The following is a 7,872-nucleotide window of genomic DNA, read 5'->3' as shown; positions in this document are numbered from 1 at the left end:
TAATTTGTCTAAGTGGTGCATCACTGCTATGTGTAGATAAGATTTTAATTTCTATGTTGTTGATTGAGCCTCTATGTTCTTGCTCAGCGTGCTGGTACAGAACTGATGAGTTCTTCCCTTCCTTAAGTTCCCTCCAATGTACGTTTGCCCGCTCCCCTATACTCCTTGCTGTTTCGCCTACATAGTTCTGTGTCAGGCGTTCCTTAAAACAACAAATTATACGCCCAGGACGAGGGGGCAGCCATCGGGGTTAGTATCGCCGGTGATGTGGCCAATCTTTTCATGGTATGGTGGGACAGAAGGCTTAAGGAACGCCTGACACAGAACTCCATACTCGTGAATGTGTACTCTCGATATGTCGATGATATCAACTTAGTGGTAAAGACACCCCCACAAGAGAGTACCCCTGAAATAGAAATAGAAACTAAGACTATGGAGAGCATCCAGCAAATAGCTAACTCCATCCACCAGAGTATTCGAGTTACGATAGACTACCCTACTAAACACCCTAACCATAGATTACCTGTATTAGATACTGAACTCTGGCTAGAAACTAAGAACAATAAAACCAGAATCCTCCATTCACACTATACAAAACCTATGGCCTCCAAGTACCTGATCCACCGGAACTCGGCTATTGCGGACAATGCCAAATTCAACATATTGATGGCAGACCTCGTCAGAGTAATGCGAAATGTCTCCTGCATGTGCGACCCTACAGAATTAAAGAGACATATACAACATTTCGTCCACCGCATGCAGTTCTCGGGTTACAGCCATAAAGAAAGGATCAGGGTTTACAAAGGAGCTATGAAGAAGTTTGAAACAATCAAACGCAACGATAGGAATGGGATATGCCCACTCTATAGGAGCAAATCATGGAACACCATAGAAAGAACTAAGAAGAAAATAGGGAAGGCAAGCTCATGGTACAATAGCCAGAAGTACCAAAGCGTCATGTTCGTCGACACCACCCCTAGAGGCGAACTGGCGTACCGCTTTAGAAGGGCCCTAGACAAACTTAAGCTAAGAATTAAGGTTGTTGAAAGGCCAGGCAACCCTATCAAATCCCTTATCAGTATAACATACCCTTTCAGTAGAACCCCCTGCACTGATAGGAACTGTATCGTATGTAGATTTAGCCCACAAACGAACTGCAAAACCAGAAATGGGGTCTATAGTATAAGATGTACAGAGGGACGATGCAGAAATAAGACAACGACATATGTAGGCGAAACAGCAAGGAGTATAGGGGAGCGGGCAAACGTACATTGGAGGGAACTTAAGGAAGGGAAGAACTCATCAGTTCTGTACCAGCACGCTGAGCAAGAACATAGAGGCTCAATCAACAACATAGAAATTAAAATCTTATCTACACATAGCAGTGATGCACCACTTAGACAAATTACTGAAGCTACACACATAATAGAAGGGAAACCTAGCCTGAATAGGAAACTAGAATGGAACACTAACATACGCCACTAACAAACCACAGCATGTGACAACATGTTACCCATAAACCAATAATAGGAACAAAGTATAATACAATACATAGATAAACAAATGGAATTAAATACTACATACGTTAACAAAATTTAATTAAACACACAAAAAAAAACAAAAAAAACAAAAAAACAAAAAAAACAAAAAAACACACACACACACACATGAACATATAAATAAATAAAAACTAATACAAACGAACACGTATTAACAGAGAATATAGGTGATACAGACACTCCCCATACACACATGCACTTACAAAAGACACAGACACATTGAAGGACACGCATGCGTAGACACATACAATAGGAATACAAAATACAAAATGGCTGATAGTTAGCAAGGTGAGACACACGTAAGAAAGAAGGAAACAAAGGACCACTGATGAGGTCACAGAAGTGTGACGAAAGAACTCTGGCCGAAATAAGATTAAGATTAATGTAATATAAAGCTGGAAAAAAAAAAAAAAAATTAACACCAAATATACAGTGCGTGTGTTTTTATTGGCTAAACTGGCAATATGACCATCCCCAAGTACAACAACATCTGTTTCAACACACGATTTCACATAAAAAATCTTGCAAAACAAATATATATATATATATATATATATATATATATATATATATATATATGAAATTTAGGAATATGAGGGATTTTAATTTTTATTAACTCCCTTGCTTTTACAAATAAGTGTATAAAATTTTGATTCGATACAGAGATAATGGCGATTAATTTGCATTAGTCATTTTTAATCATACCGCTGCATTACGTATGAAATATGGCATCTTTTAAATGGCATCCATTTTCAGCTTCAAACTTTATGGAGTTCAGTTCTCTTTGGCGTAGTGCTCTCCGATTCTCAGAGTCCCAAAACCGGCAATTTTGTCTGTTGACGAATCCATTCAAATGAAATGAGCTTCATCAGACGTGATCAATGTTTGGATCAATCCAGGAAATTTGGATCATTTCCTGGATTCTGACAGCGTGTTGGAACCTATGTTCATAGTCTTGGGGTTTCAACTGTTGAACCTACTGTACCTTGTATGGAAAAAGGTTAAGGCTGCTGTGAACTCTTTGCAGCGAAGTTTGTGAAATCCCATGCTGTCTGGATCGCCTTCGAGTCGACGTGCCCAGGTTCTGTTCAATACTTTCTCGCCTCGACGGTTCTGACAGTGCGAGGTCTCCCAGATTGTGGGAGATCATTTACTGCCCCTTGTTTTTCAAAACGACGAACTAAGTTCCTAATTGTGTTTTCACAAAGGAAGTTAGACAGGAGAGCTAGGAAGAAGAGGAGATAATAAAGTATCGGTGATCCCAAAACAAAGGTGCGCATGCGTGTGTATGTGAGAGTGTGTAAGTGTGTGCGTGTGGATATATACATATATATGAAGGTGCGTGGCATAGTGGTTAGGCTGTTGCACTCACGATCGGTAGATCGTTGGTTCGATACCCTGAGTGGGCGGCGCATTGTGTTCTTGAGCAAAACACTTATTTCATGTTGCTTCAAGTTCAATCAGTTGATATATACATACATACATAATACAAACATACAAACATACATACATACATACATACATGCATGCATAGATACATATTCATATCTCGGTACATACATTCATACATACATTCACACATACATACACACATACACACAAATACATACAAACATACAATTACATACGTACATACACACACATACATACATACATGCACTCACACCCACACACATACATACGTACGTACATACACACATACATACATACACACATACATACGTACATACACACATACACATACACACACATACACACACACACACACAAAACTCATACACGCACACACACACACACACACACACACATACACTACCTCACTCACATTGACACTTACATATATGCGGATTCACGCACATATACAGACATCTATGTTTGTTTAATTGTATGTGCGTGTATACGCGCCCATGTGTACACATTTCTCTTAGTGAGTAATGTCGATGTTGTTGATGTTTGCTATAGAAGTCGTTTGGTTGATGTCTATAACAACAATATATGTTTAATTTAAGTTTGTTTTTTGTTTTTTGTTGTTTTGTTTTTTTGTTGGTCAATAAAACGTTTGTACGAATTCCTTGCGTTTTAGACTAGAATAATATCTACTTCTGTAATTACAGCCAAATATATCATCAGAACGTACTTATTAATTAGAATAAGCTACACCGCCAATGTTGCTTATGTGTATATATATATATGTGTGTGTGTGTGTGTGTGTGTGTGTGTGTGTGTGTGTGTGTGTGTGTGTATGCTTGTGTTGCGCTGTCAAACAGATCGGTGTCACTGCGCAGCGGCTTGCGGTGTTAATTTATGTTTAACTTGCATTGTACAGATGCATTTACAGTCATGAAGGTGGCGGCGCTACGCCAAGGTGGAGGTGAAGGCCTCTTTAAGTACCGAGATAGATTCTTTGCAAGTGCACACGTACCCAAGATGGTAAAAGTGGGCTGAGAAAGATAATGTAATGAATTTTTAACTTTACAAATTTATAATTATGTAATTTATTTAATTAAATTAGTATTGATCTTAAGGTTGAAACTATTATTACTTCCGCCTTAGCGAAGGCAGAGGTATTGGTTTCAGTTGTGTTTGCTTTTTTTCTATAGACAAGATATCTCAAGAACCGCTGGATGGATTCGGATGGAACTTTCAAGGATGTTTGGCCTCGTGACTGACACAAACTGATTAAATTTTGGGATCGATCCGGTACCGAACAAGGAAGGATACTGGATTATTTTTCCTATTGTTTTTTACTTAATTTTTGAGAACGGTCGGGTTCATTTTTAGTATTCTCGTGTGAGTGCAGTCGATTTTATTTCAGATATTCTCACTTTAAAAATCCTCTCTGGCTAATCGTCGAGAGAACGTTTTTATTGCCTTGACGGAAGTTTGCGCTCTCTGAATGTTATTTTTTATTTATTTTTCTATTTTCTTTTTTCTTTTTTGTCGTATAGTTTTTAAAAATTTCGTCTGCAGACATTTAAATATTCGAATGTGGACGGGCTGCCCGGCATTCCAAGTTCTGAGCGGTTGCTTGACACCCTAAAATTAGCAGCTAAATTTTCAGTCAAATCATACCTTAGCGTTTTAAGTATAGGAACATTGATAAATAATTTACGAAAAAAAAAGGCGTCTGCTGTCCTACGAATAATCATCATCACCACTACCACCATCATCATCATCAATATCACTACCACCACCACCACCACCGCGTCATTATCATCATCATCATCATCATCATCATCACTACCATTATCACCACCATCATACATCTGTAAATATACATATATATATATATATATATATATATATATATATATATATATATATATATATATATATATATATATATATACACATATATATATGTATATATATATGTATATATGTGTGTATATATATGTATGTGTGTTTCTTAAACGGCTTATAAACACCTTCCACGCTGCAATTGTATCTATTTAATTATATTTATTAGGAATTACTAGACGTGTGTATATTCCTATAATGTCTATTTAATTCTGTATATTTGAATTTATTAAACGTATATTTAATCCAATGTAAGCAATAAAAACTTCCTTTCCTTTGATTGTTGATTAATTTGTGCTTGGATGTAATGATCTGGAAAATTTCCTTAACGCACAAGTCACATCTTTTTGCTTCCAATGCTATAAGATTTTTGTCCTGCTACTTAATTCTCACTTCGGTGTACATTCCTTATTTCTGTCTTCAATTTCCCAAATTAATCTGCTTAAACTAGTGCTAGCTTCTTTCTTCTTATCCCTAAAAGTGCTTTCATGGTTGGCAATTTTTGAACTGAAGAGATTTTTACCTTTTGAACGCAAAATGTAACCTTAATTGCAAAATATAAATGAAGATAAGAAATTGAAACGTATGTAGGCAATATGAAATTGACTATTATGTTAATAAATTGATTTTTTTTCTCTGTGTTCAAACTCTCCATTTTCCTTATATATATGAGTGTGTGTGTGTGTGTGTGTGTGTGTGTGTGTGTGTGTGTGTGTGTGTGTGTGTGTGTGTGTGTGTGCGCGTGTGTGTGTGTGTGTGTGTGTGTGTGTGTGTGTGTGTGTGTGTGTGTGTTACATATTAATGTTAATGTCATAAACTGGAAGCTGGTCCGTGTGCAACAACAATCTTGATAGAACACCGGAACGAATCTGAAAGAGAGAAAAACTAACAAGGAAAAAGACTACCACCACCACCACTACTACTACTACTAATACTAATACTACTACTACTACTACTACTACTACTACTTCTACTACTACTACTACTACTACCATTACTACTACTACAACTACTACTACTTCCACTACTACTACCACCACCACCACCACCACTACTACTACTACTACAAGAATGACATTAAAAAACATAAAGATAATATCATCCCTAACCTCATCACCATCATCGCTAATTCCGTCATTGACATAATAATGAAATTAGCAACGATTGGTGATGAGGTTGGTGATGATGCTATTATCACAATATATAGAATATTATCGGAGGCGCAATGGCCCAGTGGTTAGGGCAGCGGACTCGCGGTCATAAGATCGCGGTTTCGATTCCCAGACCGGGCGTTTTGAGTGTTTTTTGAGCGAAAACACCTAAAGCCCCACGATGCTCCGGCAGGGGATGGTAGCGAACCCTGCTGTACTCTTTCACCACAACTTTCTCTCACTCTTACTTCCTGTTTTTGTTGTACCTGTATTTCAAAGGGCCAGCCTTGTCACACTCTGTGTCACGTTGAATATCCCCGAGAACTACGTTAAGGGTACACGTGTCTGTGGAGTGCTCAGCCACTTGCACGTTAATTTCACAAGCAGGCTGTTCCGTTGATCGGATCAACTGGAACCCTCGACGTCGTAAGCGACGGAGTGCCAACAACGACAACAATATTATCACAGTAGGATAATTAAGATGATTAAGATTGAACTACATTGGTGGTACGTTAGCAATGCGAACTCACATTCGAAGAATTTACTCTAAGGGTAGATTAATCTAATTGAACACTCATCAGTTAATTAACGATCCTTTAATATATGAACAATCAAAAACCTGAATTTCATATAGCAGTGGTGCCACATGGGAGCGAACCAGACAGCTCATGCACCTCAGCATCACATCAAAACCAGACAACCTTTTACAATGTGTCAACCCTTTCGAGATACGCTGCTGCAAAAGAATGCGGCTTGTTCTAAACACTCGAAACACAGATCATTCTACATATGTTGTTACCACAAAGAACACGACGATTTCTACTCATAAAACATATGGATCATTATGTACATATGATCATCAACAGAATAAGTAATACACTTGTTTGTTGGATCGCCATATCAGGCACGTATGCACGCTCTTTACACACATATCCACAATCAGACTTTATCGTATAAAAACATATGCATGCATTTTCGTGGAAACGAAGACTCACTTGCATACGCACCATTTACATAACCATGTACACATATATGCAAACATACTAATGTGTATGAGTACATACAATATATGCATGTATGTATGTATGCTATCAATCAGTTTCATTTCTGTATTTCTTGTCCATAGAGATGGAACTTTTATCAACATCATCTAGGTAATTGTGCATATGTGTGTGTTTGCAGTATTTGGTGTTAGTGTATACGCTGATTTGTATGTATGTTTTATGGATGCGTTTTTATGTATATATTTTCATGTCTAGGCGTATGCATATGTATTTATGTGCTAAGTTTTTGGAAAGTTTTACATATCTTTACAGTTCCATTGATGGCTTGAATCTGTAGTCTTCTAATCAGCCATTTTCTTTCAGGTTTTGAGAACCCTAATGTATGTATGTATGTATGTATGTATGTATGTATGTATGTATGTATGTATGTATGTATTACTAACACTCTTTGTAGAACGCACGCTCATTTCTGTTTCAGATCATTCTGCTATCTTTCGCTTAGGATTTCTCGTTGCCGAAATCGGAACTTTTTCGATCAACAATTTTATCAAACCATTCGGTCTTGTCGCAGTCAAACTAACCTGATTGGCAAGTAGAGAGACTATATTCCTATTATGTGTTTAGTATGGAATAAAAGAATCTGTACCAATTTATTCTGGATTTCATCTTTGGTCGAATTCATATTTCTACAACAGCTAAAACAAACAAACCTGATATGACTAACAGCAAGCATTACCGCAATCCCCCATGAATAACAACAACAACAAACCGATGACTAAGAATAACACCATCTCTACAACAAACAACAGTATCAACACCCCAATCAACAACAGCAACAACAACAATAGCAACATCGTC

At 37.4% G+C, this 7,872-nt stretch overlaps 1 long non-coding RNA gene across 1 annotated transcript in view; it reads left to right on the top strand.

Moving 5' to 3' along the window:
* The window catches only part of LOC128249035 (uncharacterized), a 119,378-nt gene extending 111,768 nt beyond the window's left edge, over window positions 1-7,610 (top strand). The window contains exon 3 of the long non-coding RNA XR_008265134.2: window positions 7,493-7,610. This is a non-coding gene — a long non-coding RNA (uncharacterized LOC128249035). The remainder of the gene's footprint in view (window positions 1-7,492) is intronic.
* Window positions 7,611-7,872: the final 262 nt, after the last annotated feature.

This window comes from Octopus bimaculoides, chromosome 11, assembly GCF_046866305.1.
Source record: "Octopus bimaculoides isolate indiv1 chromosome 11, ASM4686630v1, whole genome shotgun sequence".
Lineage (NCBI taxonomy): Eukaryota > Metazoa > Mollusca > Cephalopoda > Octopoda > Octopodidae > Octopus > Octopus bimaculoides.
Note: the sequence above shows the minus strand (reverse complement) of the source record. Positions and strands in the feature narration are given on the sequence as shown.